Source organism: Lepidothrix coronata, unplaced genomic scaffold (genome assembly GCF_001604755.1).
Source record: "Lepidothrix coronata isolate B3197 unplaced genomic scaffold, Lepidothrix_coronata-1.0 Scaffold51, whole genome shotgun sequence".
NCBI lineage: Eukaryota > Metazoa > Chordata > Aves > Passeriformes > Pipridae > Lepidothrix > Lepidothrix coronata.
The window spans coordinates 59,514-75,891 of NW_016690231.1; the positions used below are offsets into that span (position 1 = coordinate 59,514).

The window sequence follows — 16,378 nt, forward strand, 5'->3', positions numbered from 1 at the left end:
GAGGGGGCTGACTTTTCCCTGGGAGAAAGACTGCAGGGAAGGATTCAGCTTTTGTATCAGCTTGTGCATGTGAGGGACGGAAGAAAGAGAGAACCCAAAAGAAATAGGAAATGAAGCATAAACTGTAAAAGCCTTTTCATCAGGATTAGATTGCATCCCTCTCCTACAGCCAGCCTGCTTTCTGCACTCACTTACCTCTGCAAAAAGTCATGATGAAGCAGAAACAGTGCCAGAGAGAAGCACAGGTTCAAAAGGCCAGAGCGGAAAGGTCCTTTGCTAAAGGAAATACCCCTCCCCAGCCCTGTTTTACAGAAGTATCCATTTCACCATGGCCACTAATAATCAAAGGGCTATTTCCTGGCCTTCTCAGCACAGCTCCCAGATGCAAAACGCTATTATCATCTCCATTATTGCAAACCCTTCCCCTCCCACCCCACACTTGCTTCCCTACCCGTGCTCCCCCGTTGCTGAACCCCGCACTAGGGCACGACTCAAGCCCGTTTTTCAGGTTCCACAGTGAAGGAAGATGCTCGTTTCCTATTCGCATTTTCGGTCTCTCCCCACAAAGACCAAACGGGTGAACAGCACACCGAACCACAGCGCAAAAACCCGTCGAGGGGATTTTTATCTGCAAGGGGCTGCCAGGGAGGCAGGAAGGGCTGCCGACCTGCAAGAAGCCCCTCTAGGAAGAAAAGCAGCAACAGGGGACTTGGGGTCACTTTATTTATTTGGTGTTGGCCGGGTACAGCAGAGGGGCTGCCCCAGGCAGCGCGGCCGGAGCCGGGGGGGCGGGAAGCGGCGGCGGCCGCGGCCCCGGGACGAGCGGTGCGCGGAGCCGCTCACCTTGCCCTGTCCCTGCGCGCACACTCACCGCCGCTGCGTGTTGAAACAAAGAAAGTTGCACAACCAAAGTCCGTCCGTCAGAGTGGTATGTGTGTCCCCCATCCCCCTGTTAAGGTGGCTCTCGGGGGAGGGGGGGCGGGACGTCCCGTCCCCGCATGCTGTCACCGGCTCGTCCCCGGCTCTCGCCGCTCCCCAGCGCACTGACGCCCTTTCATTATTGCACTGCTCGCTGCGACCGTGACAGTAGTGCAACAGGGAAAGAGGGGCAGCCCGCCCGGTGGTCCCAGCGCTGGCCCAGCAGCTGCAGTAGCCCCCGGCCTGCAGCCCGGCTGCCGGGCTGAGGGCACGAAGGGAGAGCCTGAGTGGGGTGGGGAGGTCCTAGCTTTGTCTCCGAGCTGGCCGCTTCTCACTGGAATGATGCTGGGGGGGCAGCCGGGGAGGGGAGGAGGAGGGTTTAAACCGAGGGCAGCGGCAGGGTCAGCCGTACAATGGGGAGGCAGGGGGCACGGCCCCGCCATATGGCTCGGGGCCCTCCCCCGCACACCCCCGGACCGGCAAGGCGAGCCCGGTCGCCCCGGGGAGACGCGCGGTAGCGGCCCCGCGGCGCCCGGGGACCTGGACGGAAAGCACCGCGGCAGCGGCTGCTCCGCCGCGCCCTGATCCGGCCCTCAGTCCCCTCCCACCACCCCTTTCCCTGGGCCCCTGAGGTCCCGAAAGGGACCGGGGGGACCACCTGAAATGGAAGGCAGGGCCACCCACTCGGCCATCCCGGCTGCTGTCAGCCCCCAGCTGATACTCACAAAGCGGAGAGGAGATTTAACAGCCCCATCCCTGCTCCGTTCCCACGTACCTCAGAGAGCAGCTCTTGGGAAGGGCCGGAGGCAGCGCCCGGCCCCGCTGCGCCGCCCGACCCCGGAACAGCCCCGGCTGCGGGACCCGGCTGCGGAGCCCGGCGGGCCGCGCTCACCAGGCAGAAGCATGAGCTTTGTTTCGAGGAGGTTATTGGGATTAGAGCCTCGGCCTCTTTGTGCTGTGCTCTGCTTCGCATCGCACTCGTTTTCGGGCTGGGATCAGGCACGGAAACAGCAAGTATGGCAATGTATCTCCTCCCATCCCTTGGTGGGTGTTTACATCAGTATGTAATATAGGCACCCTTCAAATGTCTCGGGACTCATAGTATTTTAAAAACGAGCCCTGATGGGTTTCTCTGGTTTCAATCACTGCTGATGTGTTTTAAACACGAGGCCGTTTTGAATCCTGTGTGATAGCATCAGAAATATACCCATTACTCACAACCTGAGTCACCAGAATAGCACGATTATTTGTCACAAATAACATCTCTGCACAATTACTCGCCTATCTAAGAACGCTCAGCATTTCACAACTTTTCCCTTAACTCGGTGGGCACATAGGATTAGTTTTTCCTGATGTGGCTTTCTTCTCTCCATGAAGAATAACCCTCAAAAGAAAAGACCCTATAAGCAATATTGCACTACTACCCTGATCACAAAAGCAGAGGCAATATTGATAGGGTCTCATCCTTAAGGTTAGGAAGCTGGATAATGTGTCTTGCAGCAGGTGACTGGAGAGAGCTTCATTCCATGCCTGCAAATGGGGAAGGGGTAAAAAGTTAGAAAGCTGTGCACTGCCCTATGGATGACAGCCCCATGTGCTCCTGAGAGAGTGAGGATGCAGGAACGGAGTAAATCTCTGACCCACAGAATCTGTGTATGGGCACTATCCCTTTCTCCCAGGACATTTTTAGCTCCAGAACAGATTTTTTCCTCCATCCCCAGTTCTCACATTCTTCTGTACAAATTTCTCTCCTTTATTAATAGCCTCAGTCAATTAGCTGCCTAGCTGTTAGAGGCTGGGAAGCGTTATTTATTTGATTAACTGATAGTTGTATTTTGAACCTCTTAGTAACAGGCATCAAGCCTTCAGAGAACTTCCTTTCTAGGGCTTTCCTACTTGGAGAGCCCAGTGTTTTAAAATACCCCTCCCTTCACTGGAAATCACAGGATTAAGTACACACCAAAAATTAGAAAGTGAAACAGGATCTCCAGGGCTGGCTCTCCAGCACTGACTTCACATTTATGCACACAGATTAAACAGTGTTTGGAGACGCACACGTGTTTTGCCCTAGCTTGTTTTGTTTGGCTTTTTCTTCTCTTCCCCCTCCCCAGCACCTTTTCTGTCCTAGGCTGGAAGGCACAATCTTCAACTGCGGCTGGCTTAGTGCTGAACACACTAACAGCCACAGAAATGATCCCCAGGAAAGAGCTGAGATACCTCCGACTTAAGGGCTGCTTTGCCAGCTAGACTCTTCCTCTGCACTCTGGCTCCCAGTTAACCTGCCCCAGTGCATTTGTCACATAGGAACACTTGAGAGTCCAGAGGAAGGAAGCTTCATTCCCAGGCCATCCCAAACCAGGTCATGATTTTGACACATTAAGCTTCTCTTTCCTCAGTCTGCTTTCCAGTGGATTAAATAAGAGTGTAATGGAGAGACAATCCCCTAATTCATGGATTCTTGGCTAATTTATCTATGCCACATTTATCTGGTCTTTGCCATTAGAGGTTCCTGGCTTTTAGCATGCTGGTGAGGCAGCCTTGCATCCCCTTTGATGTTGCCTGACATGCCAAAGAAAAAGGAGCTGGGCAAGCTCCATTCAATGTTTGGTTTTTTCTAATGCCTGATAAACAAAATCTCTAATCTGTTCCAATCCCTCCCTCTCCCCATCCTTCGTGATGCCTGGGGAAGAAAACAGGTATGCTTTTTCCACATTATTTGTATTAAATCTTTGCTTACACTAATTAGAAGGCTATATTCAGAGATTGCTGAAAGCAGCTCAGAATTGAGTTTTATCAAACTTATGTGTTCTTGTTACCTTGGCAAAACCTCAGGTTTAATCCTGCCACTGCTTCCCGACAATCCCTGCAACCTAGACATCCAGTTGGACTGAGAACATTAAAAAAGATGCAACTAGGCTCAGCCTTACCTTTCCATCTATTCTCATCCGGTCTCTATTTTGTTTATTGTTTACCATGTCTTTTCCACTCTTCAGCCTGGATGTTATCTCAAACAAGACTTAGACTTAATACACACAATTTAACTTCTCCAATGGCCCAAGAGACAAACCCACTGGCAAGTTTACAGTGGAAACACACAATCTGCACATCAAGTGATGTTACTAATGCATGGATAGTGTGGGGGGGAAGCACGATTTGATGACTTCCTCACAACTTAAGTACTTCAGTAGTTGAAGAAGCTACAGCTGGCACGGGAGGGTAAGAGATGTAATTAGAAACCTCAGCCTCAAGTTAAGTTCCAAGCAAAGGCAATTAAGTTACTTTATGCTTCTGGATCTGTGCTGAGAGCCTAGATGTGTCTCAAAAATTTCCTTATCTCTAAGTGGTGTATTGGCACAGGCCTCCCCACACCTTGCTTTTTTTTTTTTTTAAACAAAACAGGAAAAATAAAAGACTGAATCAGCCTCCACTAGTATTCCAGTAATATTCCTCTAGTTTGCAAATAATATGCAAAGCCTGGGTTGCACTATGTCCTATAGCAGGGAGACTTTCTGGAATGTATATGGGGGTTATTTTAAAATAAACGTTTAAACATGAGATTATGAAATGCATGCTATTTATACACCAGGAGGCTCAGCATCTCTAGATATGTTTAGAAACCTCTCTTGCCTTTAATCACAGTTAGAGAAACTAAATGGAAATGTCACCCAGACTGGTATGGAAATAGCATTTTATATGTTGCTCAATAATGGAAGCTTTTTATTTGGCAGTGCGTATGGGGAATCTTACTTTAGCGAGCCACTGCTATGTGTTTAAGTTCCCTTTTTCTGATGTTAGCAGACAAATAGACTGAAGTGTCCTTACAATGAAGCCTTGGGATAAATGAAGTAGTGAGCTGAGTCTCTGGAGCTGAGAGGCCTCTGGTCCTTGTGAGATCAGACCTTGCCTTCCCTGGTTTAGCTTAGGGAGCCATTTCCCCTTCCCTTTGTTGCTGTTTTGTTTGCTTGTTTCTCTTGTGGTTAAAGATGTCACTCGGGGCAAGCAGGTTTTTTAAATTTTCATCTCAGTTGCAATCTCACAAAACATAGAAGGGCACAAAGCTTTGTCCAGCCTTGCTTCCCTGGTCACTGCCAGTTCTCTAGCCTGAGGAAAGGAGACCATTTAAAAGCCATCTTGCAATTAAATACATTATATAGTCTACAATATATTTTCTGCAGTAGAATTGACACTATTACCAAAGGCCAGAGCAAACACTTTGGAAACAGCTGTAGGCTGAGAGTTGATTTAGAGTTTTCCATCCTATTTAATAATTTTATCATTGTTTTAAAACTGGGAAGTGTTGCCTTTTTAATTCCTTCTTTTTTTTTAAGAGAGAGAAAAAATTCTTAGCATTCCAGTCCTGGCTCCTTAAGTCTATCTAGCAAGTTTGTACAAATCTGTCCAGAGAAAAAGGGGATTCTTGCTTCCATGCAAGAGTCAACTTGTCCAGGTGTGAGAGACTTGAGAGAGTAAGGGTTGATAATCTTCTCTGAAAACATCACCTTTCCGAGTGCATTTCACCCACCAAACTCACAGATTCTGTCACCCACAGCCACTTACCAATACATTCCCCTTCTCCTGAAATCAGGAGGGATTACACTCCAGAATGTCCTGCCATTTGATTCTTGCTTATAATATTTAGTTTGTGGGTTTCAATAACCCTTTTCTCAGCAGCAGTATTTCCTCGGCTGGCAGAACCCAGACCTGCGTCAGTGAGCTCCATTAAAAGGAATGACAGAGCTCCTTAAACAGCCCAGACTTTGTAACCCCACAATACGGCTTTTCTGCATGGTGTTTACCAGTGCTCTGCTGTCTGATGGGAAAAAAAAAAAAAAAAAGACGACTTATGGTTCTAAATGCAGGAGGAAAATAGGGCTAAATACTATCACCCTGGAAGTGCCGATCCCACTGCTGGCCCTGCGTGTACAGGGCAAGTGAAAGGCCTTGTAGTTTCCTTGCCTGGGGAAGAGTGTACGTGGGGCTAATCTTGGGGTCCCCCAAGTAACTCTTTCCCCCATGGCAAGGGACAGACTCCCCTCACCACACACCCCACCTGCCCACAAAGCCCCCATCCCCAAGCCTGCAGGGGCAGAGGTTCGATTTCTAGCTGGGGCCCAGCCCAAGTGTGCACAGCCGGGCCAGTGGCACAACAGGAGGGGAAGCGGCACCTCCTGCCCCAGCCCGGCCACCTCCCTTCACCAAACCACCCAAGAGCGGCCAGAGCAGGAGCGACCTTAACAGAGATCTAGCACTCAATTCAATGACTCAAAAAGTCCCCCTGAAAAAAAAATCCCTCTGAAAACTTAAACCATCTGATTTCACTTTCCGCTCCAATTGGTTGTGTAGCCAGGGCACAGGTCTGGCCTCCTCCACTACACTAATACCCTATGTGTGCTGCCTCCACAGAGGAGGGGTTCTTTTAACAAGTTTATGCAACAACAGGATGGAAGCTCTGCCGGAGCCCTTCCCCCCGCAGCCCGACCTGATTCCCCGCATTCCTCCCGCGCCCTCCCCCTCCGACCCAACTGGAGACAAACTCTGGCATCTCCACACACATGCAAATGGTTTCCCTTGCACAAATACAGACTCCTGAAGGGGCCTTTGCTTCCGAATCCCCCCTCTTTTTTTTTTTCTTTCCTCCACTGCTTTTTTTTTTTTCCCTGTTACATTCCTCAGCCAGGCAGGGTTAAAAAAAAAAAAAAAGTGGGGAAGGGAGGGTTTGGAATGTGTAATCTCCATCCCAGGCCCAAATCTGCAGGGAACCTCGTCCTCTCCCCTCACACGCCTGGGGCCTGCCTTCCCAAGAGCTGGCACTCAGTGAAGAGTATTTGTGAGCTCCATAGCCCCAGCAGGAGCCAGGAGGCCTCAGAAGGTTGTCCCTTTCCCTCTGCAAATGGGATTTGGTCCTTGTCATGGCACAGGCCTTTCCTTGTATCACACGCCTCAAATTCCCCCCACGCCCAAGGGAGGTTTTCAAGTGTAGTGACCATATTATTTTTAAAGACATAACTTCATACAGGAAAACAACTGTGCATCTATTCCCCCTGTGATTTCTCCACCTCCAAACAAGGCAGGCTCACATGTCTGAGAGGCCATCTTACAGCCCTGCATCAGCCCCACCAGGGCTTTCACTAGCACTTGTTTTCGCTCACTGATGGGCTCCATGAGCACACACGCACACAGAGAACAAAGCATTGCCCTGCTCCAGGGTGGCTTCCAGCTTCTCACTGGTCCACTCTCCTTCTCTTCCTGCCTGGTCAGGGGCAGGAAAGGGCCCTTTATGCTTTCACTCTGGTCACTCTTGTGCTCCTTTTGATGATGTGAGGGGAAGACACCCCCCAGCAAAGCCCTTACAGATTTTGCTCTCTCCTACCTATTAAATAATCAAGATTTAGAAGGAGGAAGAGGGGAAAGTGTCAAAGCTAAACAGGCCTCCCTGTTCTTTAATGCATACCAAAATGGACACCGTACTACAATGCAGAGATGGACAAAAAGAAAAACTCTGGAGAAAGGGAGCCATGCCAGCTCAGGTTACCTCCACTGAGGCCTGGGAGTACACCACATGGGCCACCAGCACCGTGCCTCCGGATCAGGCATGGAGGCTTAGCCTTCTCCTCTGGGCGTGAGAGGGAGACAGGCTTCAGCTCCCCCCAGAAACAGAGGGACTGAAAAGGTGTCTTTTGTTTGCTCCCCTGTTCATTGGAGAATTGGAGTTATTGAGGATTCGGCTTCCCCTCATCCCTCTAAAATGGGACACGCTCCCCTCCTCAGGATGTGGTCCTCCATTTTCTGCCTCCCCATGGCTCACTCACCAGCACACCCCAGCATGGCTTGGGATGTGCTGTGCAATCTGAAAGCACTCGTTTACCTAGATTTGATTTCCAGTATGACGGCTCTCCCCACCCCCACCCTTTGCTCCCAAGGTAACAGCTCAAGGCTTCAAGAAAAAAAAGAGAGAGGAAGGTCCCATCCCCCAGCCCTCCAAACCCCTTTCTTAGCAGCTGCAAGGGAAAATACCACATCTGCCTCCAACTACACCACGAGTGACAGTCACCATCATATTGTTATTTAAAGATCAATTCTGAATGCAGTGTTCCTGTTTCTAGGCCTACATCATCTCCACGTCTCTCAGCCTCACTCCCCGTTGATATTAGGAAGTGCAGGGAAAGACTGCCTTTCATATCCAAATTGATTATTATTTAGGTATTTTATGCTATTTTTTAAAATGAAAATGAAGGTATCAATATTGCTTTAATCTTAACAGTAATTTCTCTAAAAGTGAAATACGATGGAACTTGAAAAATACATCAATAGGAAGCAAAAATTAAATAGTGTGTAAATACATGTGTATATATTAAATCACTGAATTCTTTATACAACAGTAACATCCTTAGGTTCATAAAACTCTAATTTTTAGAGCAGAAGCAAGAAAATATTCAAAGCTGGTCAAGATATTTTTAAAGGTGGTGATTGCTCTGAAGGAGGACAAGAGGGCTTTAAAATGTGAATAGGCCAGCTTTTTATTTTACAACTTGGACACACAAACCCAGGCTAGTGGCAGAAAGGGCAATCCATTTTGTACACTGAAGCAGTCAAAATGGGGAACAAAACCCAAGGAATTTCCATACACACCACTCAACCCAAACACAAAATAAACAAACACATGGGTAGGGATTTTTTAGGCAATTTCTACATGATCGTGGCATTTTAATGCTAGTTCGAGCCTTTGTGGTAGAGGGAAGAAATCAGAGTAGGAGGCTGGTTCCCTACTAAAATGCATTAAATAACTACAGAATGCCATAATGTCAAGGGTTGTGTGTGCAACAGTAACTGATCATAAAGGATGTATTAGGACTGGAACCAAATGCTTTGACAATATTATTGCACTGCTTTATTTGTGCAGACAGTAGTGCAACATTGTCAGAGCCAGCGATACCAGCAGCCGCTGTCACGTTCTGCACAGCTGTCCCTGCATCCTTTTGTAAGGGACTGTTACATTACAGTGTTAACCACAATAACGTTTTTATGTTTAGCCCCAATAAAACTCTGCATGACAAAGTTTATTTGCAATCGTAATTAGACAAGGTAAAAAAAAAAACAAAAAACAACAAACCCCAAAAAAGTTAGTTTAAAAAATGACAGAGAGAAAAAAAGGGAGAGAGATAGAAAAAGACCACTGTTAGTATGGCTTGTTAAACAAACCATTCAAGTCTTGTGCTACATGCCCAGTATATCTAGGCACGGTATGTTATAAAGGTTTTATACGATAAAATATTTTTCTGCAGTAATGGAGAATAAAACAACAAGGGACATAATTCGGCATCCCCAAATGTATGTGTTTCCATAAGCCCCAAATTGGTCAGTCAGTGAATATGAACTACACAATTTAAACAAATCACAGAAAGTGCCAACCCTTTCCAGTGCCTTCAGAAGTTTTCTTAATTGTGCTGTGATTTTATGATGGTTGACCAATACAGATGAAAAAAGCTGGGAGGGGGGTGTATACATATAGAATGGTATACATACACAGTGCTTTGATTTGCTATGGGAAATGTAACAAATCAGATGAAACTTAGGTATAAAAATACCTAGCGTCTGTGCTTGAATCTCACATGCATCTGTGTGTCACCACTCAAAAATCACAGTATAAACACCACAGATTCTTAGAAACAAATCATCAGCACTAAATCCCTATAGACATTGATAAGGGACCACCTTGAACGTAAGGGGGAAAGTTCCTCTAAGAGGAAAAACTATAAAGAAATCATTATAAAATTTCAATGTAGATATTGTATGGAAGTCTTTAGAAATTAATAATTAATTACTCACAAGCTATTGGTAAACAAAGCAGGTAATGTGATGCCTTGAAAGCTCACAGCACTGTTTGGAGCTTATGTTTTAAATAGGATGTGTTTAAATTATTCCAGCCCATTTGTATAGACAGACACATCAAAATGTATAACCAGAATCTCTCTCCTTATTTAAAACCACTCTCATATTTATAAAACCTTATTTCACATACGTGCATAGATACACTGGAGGAGGCATCTATTTTAGGGTTGTTGCCCACTCTGAAGAGGGTGGGCTGCTAAAGGGGGTCATGTTTCTGCCAGCCAATGCCCTTTTAATATTGCACTGCTCATCATAATTGCCAGTAGTACAACAGAAAAAGGGCTCTGGACAACAGCATACTTCAGAGACTTTCCAAAATAAGTGATAAATCAGTTAGAAACTTCTCCAAGTGATGGCCTTCTGTGCATGATTTACTCTAAAACAGATTCGTTACATTCAAAAAAAAGGAGTTTCTTCAACAACCACATTGAAACAATGTCATTCTTTAAAATTAGATTTTAATATTTCACAAATGCATTTTGAATTAACTTCAGCAAGGGTTTAGATAAGCTTGCTTTAGGGACTTTTTTTCCCTTACCAATTACAAATTTACTGCATTAGAGCATGTGAAAGCAAATACCAGAACTGGGATTGTCCTCCTTGCATTTTAGCACCCCAGTATTTTACAAAAGTAGGTGTATGAACTAAATATTAAAGACACAATAAGTTAATATCCTTTCTCTTGTCTTTATCTGAATCAGCTGCTAAAATATTTGGTATTTATGACATATATGCTTCTAGTAGCTTAAATTTTTCACTTCTAATTGCTAAGGAAGTCTTGCTATTTCACACAGGCATCTAAGCAAGGTTTCAACACAACTGCAATTCAGCAGTGAGACCTTTAAAAATCACCTACTTGCACCATGAAAACATTACTATTATAATTTTTCCTTTTTCAAAAGAATATATGGGTGGTAAGGAGAAAACATCAGTTAATCATTAAAAATCAAAGATTCCAAATAATTTTAGCAATAAGTAACATTTAAAAGTCAACTCGTTAGTCTTTAGGCTTAAACTGTTTACCATTTATTTAAAGCTGGAAAATATAACTATTTGTTAAATAAGAATCACTTGAGAAATTATAAAATTCTTTTATTTCAAACAATGCAAAGGATTTCTATGCAAAGAAATCCAAACTTTGGACTGAAAGAAAACAACTTTCCATGAACTGTATAGACAAGTAAGAATTGTACTAAATGCTAAAATGAATTAAACTGATTTGGTTGTGGGGGAATTTGGGCTGAGTGAGAAAATGCACTACATGAACTGCAGCTGTCACTTTATCATAGTAGTACTAACTAAAAGCAAATTGATTTGGAAATGTCCCAGCCCAGTTAGAATCTTAAATTGTATCATTCTTATTTTATTATTACATTTCAGTTTTTCCTCCTTTTTTTTTTTTTTAACAATAATTTATCCCTAATCCAGAAGCCTAGGCTAGTTTGGAGATGTTTGTTTTTTTTTAAAAAAAAAAAAAAAAAGAAAAAAGAAAGAAGGAAAGAAAAAGAAAAGAAAAAGAAAACTAGAAGAGTGTACGTTAAACTTTGGGAAGTGGGTTTTTTTTTTAATTCCAGAGTCCCAGGTTTGTGTTTGAGGGTATGAGCTTTCCTTACACAACTCGAAGACCACACACTGGAGGGAAACGGAGCGGAATTGGGGCAAAGTGCAAGAATGCCAAAGAAACACTTTAGGCTGCACACCCTGGTTTATTGCAAAAACTCCGGACTATTTAAGCAAAGCATTAGTTTTACGAGATTTATATATTAAGCCAATATAAATACTGGCTGGAGATAGCATGTGACTTACTGCCTCGCTCTTTGGGGGGCTTTAGCCAAAAAAAAAAAAAAAAAAAAAGAAAGAAAGAGGGAGCTTCTAAAACAGGATCTTTTAGCAAAGCAATTCTACATGCTGTTTAGAGAGATAGGAGTTTTGCTACGTTTAAAATTGGGAATAGCATTTTGCAGGAGGAGCGCTGTGGCACAATGAGAGCGGGCAGCACCCGCGAATCCTCCCGTGAAACAGCCCTCAGCGCGGGCTGGGGGTGGGGAGGGAGCGCGCCTGGCCCCGGCGACAAGAATTTCATTCGTGGGGTCCCACTCCATTTCTAAGGACTGTTTGCATGGGTGAAACGGTTGAGAGAGGAAGACGGTTAAAAAGAAAAAAAAGCTCACCACTATCTAGAGATTTCCAGCCCTGCCCGCCGGCATTGCTTCTCCCGGCGCTACTCCGCGCTCGGCGCACGGGCGATGCGCCCCGCGCTGTCCCCGCTCCCCGCTCCGCTGCCGGCGGGCACAGCCGCCCCTTCCCCACTCCTGCCGCTCCCAAGTTTTATCCCCAGCCCCGCTGCCGCCCTCGGCGGCTCCGCCCGCCCGCTCCTTTCAACACCTCGCATCGATCGCACGACAGAACGCAAACCGACCAGCCAAACTTCACTCGGGGAATCGCCGCACTTACAGTGCGGGAGGAAAAGCCTCCCGCACCGCGGAGAAACCTCTCCGGGGAGCGCAGCCGGGGGAGCCTCCTCACGGGAGGAGGACGAGGGGCGCCGCCGTCCCGCGGCTCCCCCCGCCCTCGCCTCGCCCCGCGCTCCCCGCCAGGTCCCCCCGCCCCTGCCCTCTCTGCTCCGGGCGGGGAGCGCCCCCGGCCTCCTGTCCCGCCGCCGCTCGCCCCGCGGGCCATTGTCAGCGCCGCGCCCCTCGCGCCCCCTCGGGCCCGCGCTCCCGCCATTTTCGCCCGGGCGGGCGGATGCGGCCGTGGGCGGCGGCGGGGCCGGCGGGCCCCGGTCCCCGCGCGGTACCTGCGGCACGGGAGAGAACGAGGGGGTCCCCGCGCCGCGGGGGGGAAAGTTGCCAAAAGAAGCGCAAAAGAGGTGGCGGGAGCGGCGCGGCTCCGCGCCCCTCTAAACACCTCGCCCGCCTCCCGCCGCCGCCGCCCCGGGCGCGCCAGGGCGCCGATCCCTCATCGATCGGAACGTGGGCAAATCCTCCGGTACCAACCTCATGGCCTCCCTGCTCCAGCCTCCATCTTTGACTAGTTGACATTCAGCTCCTGCCTGACCAGCTCCTCATTAGCATACCCGCCCGCCATTGGCTCGCCCCTGCGCTAGTCTTTGCCACCGTTTCCGCCATTGGCTGCCGGGGAGGATATTTAAAAATATTACCCCTCCGCCCATTGGCTGCCCCGTGCCGACGTCACGGCACGCTCTTTATTTTAACAATGAATGCACAAACACATTCTTCCATTCACAAATTTTTTTTTTTTTTCCAGTAGTTTGCCCGCCTTTTCTCCAACTACATTTTCATTGAATTTTTTGTTTCAACTGAGGGGGTCCCCGGTTGTAAACAGATAAATCAAAGGCGAGCAGAGGGGGGACCTGAGCAAATATTATTTTCTCTCTCTTTCTCTCTTTTGTTCGGCGGTGCTGTGTTGGGGGAACAAAACTGATCCCCAGCCGTCCCGGATCGGAGGAGTGTGGTCGGGGGGGAGGGTGCCTTGCCCAAGAGGTTGCAGCTATTTTGTGTCTATTTCGGTTTCAAAGCTGGACATATTTCCCGCAATTAGAAAAGCAGCCACTGCCCGGGCTAAACAAACCGCTAAATTAGTCAAGTTTAGAATAGTAATTATTGCTGTGGGTGAGGAGCGTTCTCTGGGGGGCTCCGTGGGTGCGTGCCCACGGGGGAGCTGCTCCACTCCCTCCTGGAGCAGCGTGGACGGCCACGCTCCCCTCCTGCTCCTCCCGCCGCCGCGGGCTGAGCCAAGCAGGGGATTTAATTGTGACCGATTGGAACACACCAGGTCACTCCAGTGCACTTTCACGACAAGAGCTTTTCCTTTTGTACACGCCGTTGAGTTGAAATCAGGCGATATCAAAGTTTACAGGCTAGGGAGGTGAGGTTTCTAGCATTTCTCTTGTCCTGCAAATACAAAACACAGGAATCATTGAAACATTCATCAACAAAGACTGAGAGAGTATTGAGAGACAGTCCTTCTCACAGGGAAAGGTCTTGGTGAGTCTCTCTTTTGGAAAGGTTTCTGCTGTATTGTTAACTAACAAACAACTGTACAGTTATTTCCCCTTCCAAATACATAGTTCCTCAGTTCTTCAACAGTCGATTTCAACAGATGTTTTTAAAATGAAAATGTTTCCATACACCAGTGAGACAAACTTACCAGCAAAGGAACTGGGTAAGCTGTGAAATAGCAATAAACTTTTGTACACTTTTGTGGGGATAAAGAGTTTTTTTCCCCTTCAACTGTATTTACTGGCATTTTATGAAGTTACCTGTCTTTTTGGGGGGGAAAAAAGAAGTATATTTCCTTCTAAATTGTTGCATTATTTAATTTTAAAATATCCTTTCCTTTCATTTGTTCACTACCTTCATACCAAATCCAACCCCAAAATATAACTTTTGTCGGTATGAACTAGAATTTTACATTATACAAAAAGGATATTAGCTATTTTTAAAAATAAACTAAACTTCCTTTGTATCTATTCTTTGGCTTGTGAGTTGGTTCTGATTTGGATATTTTCTCCATATATGTATTCATATATGTGTGTAGCCCCCCATGCACAAACATTGAACTCAAGTTGTAAATGCTGGATCTGGGTACTAATGGGTGGGGACTTGGAGCAGTGGATCTCTGGCAGTGTTTTTGGAGATGGGAGAGAAGGGCAGTGGGCTGTGAAATCACACATTCCTGTCCAATGGAGCTGAAATAATGGTATTGTTCTCTGGAAAAGAGGTTGCTTTTCTCTTCTCCATTCTTCTCCTGATCTGCAGGGACCTGATTGTGCAGTTAATCAGCAAAAAAACGTTTGATGTAAGGCAGGGCGTGAATTCAAAAGGGCCAGGGGGGATTCAAGAGGGATTCTTCTGTCTGTTAGAAAACGTTTTTCTGATTTCAAAATGGTAGACATTTGAAAAGCTGTACTGGTCTGTCTTCAGAGATCCGAGTTAGTAGTAGGTACCAGCACTAATTATATTGCTTCCTTTGTGGGTTTGACACTTTACTGCTGGGGGGGGGGGAAGAAGTAGATATCTTACAGCAAAAAAAGGAAGATGTCCTTCCTGGAGCAAAGGTGAGCTCCTATATCCCCGCAGTTAATTCCTTCAGCTTGCTATCAGTCGCCAGAGAGTTTCCTTATGCCTTGCTACACTTTTAGCATTGTACGATTCAGAGTAAAATAAAGCACGTGGGGCGCAGGTAAGAAGTAAGTTGGTTTTGTAGCTCTTTTTGGTGACCTGTGTCCTGAGCATGACATCCACCTCCCCAAATCTTTGAACAGGGAGCCTTTCCTGTCCCACGCTGACTTCTCCGTAAATCTTTATTTGCCAGTCTTGTCTTGAATGCCAAGCATACTTGAAGCTTGTTTCTTATTTCAGTGTGGTCATTTTCCAAACTTTTTAACAAAATGCTTTCTGCTGAATTTTGCTGTTGTATATACACAACATCCTGCTATCTTTCCTATGCACATTGTCTATACATATGTAAACTCATTGCTATCCCTTTACTTAGTATATTATTATAGCTACACAGGAAATGACACATCCTAAAGAAAGACAACTGCCTCGGATATTTATGTGAAAAACGTGTAACTTTACAGCAAGCTCCGAACGGGTTTGTCGGTTTAACTTTGAACAAACTGCAAATAAAGTTAATGAAAGGTCCCAACTGCCCACCATCCATCCCCAGACCCAGATTTGTCGCTGTGTGCCACAGCCCTTTCCACGTGCTCCTGCCTGCTCCGTGAAAGGAGAATTGCTCTATTGTAATGCTGAATTGATTGATTTAATTTCTGTGTTTCAGGGCTGGGGGACATTGGGGAATTCTTTGGATTTTTTTTTGGTGGTGTTTTGCTGCAAATGTGCGGTTGTGCTGTCCCCTCCCATTGGAAAGGAGGCTGAGGAAAGTCATTTGTTCTGCTGTTAGTTTGCTTTCAAGAAGGGCTTCTTGCGAGCGTCTAATGCTGGAGAAGAATGGCGTTTTTATAATTTTTAAACATCAAGGAGGGGAAGGAGAAAAGTTGATTTTTTTTTCTGCAGATCTTGGGGTGTTTTTGCAGTGTAACTCAATCTGATGTCACTGGGGGTGGAGTCTCTGTTGCGTTCGCTTAAACTGGAGCTGCCTCTGTTCAAGGCCTTGTGGCTGAAAGTTCTTAAATCTGTGGCAGACAGGCATGACTATTCCTTAATGAGACCCCCGCTGCAATAACGTGGTTTTTATTTTAATCAGCTTCTTAATGCTATTAATCACAATTTCTTTCATAACACTCTTCCCATCTGCAGGGTTAATGCAGTCCCACATGAGCAGCATAGTAACACACTGCACCTTTACCGTCTGTGTGAAAACACATGTACAAACTCTTATAAAACCTTCTTAATTAGGTCTTGAACATACATACACTTTGTGGGTGTGGGTGACAGACAGAAACAAAGAGAAGAGAGGAGGGCAAGAAAAATTTCACAGAAGTTTCCAAAGATATTTACAGAAGCAGTTACAAATTAACTTTAAACTTCATCCTTGTGGAAGATTGCTACATTTAGGAAGGATAGACTTGATTTTTACATTT

General features: G+C 46.2%; 1 protein-coding gene and 1 long non-coding RNA gene across 3 annotated transcripts in view; one reads left to right on the forward strand and one right to left on the reverse strand.

The window, feature by feature from the left end:
• The window catches only part of TOP3B (topoisomerase (DNA) III beta), a 91,209-nt gene that overhangs the window by 16,398 nt on the left and 58,433 nt on the right, over positions 1 to 16,378 (forward strand). The gene's annotated exons all lie outside the window — the stretch shown is intronic.
• LOC108497661 lies at positions 1,877 to 12,832 on the reverse strand. Its single transcript, XR_001874926.1, has 3 exons — positions 12,804 to 12,832; positions 5,476 to 5,728; positions 1,877 to 2,448 (listed from the first exon to the last, which is right to left on the reverse strand). It is a non-coding gene; the product is annotated as an uncharacterized LOC108497661 (long non-coding RNA).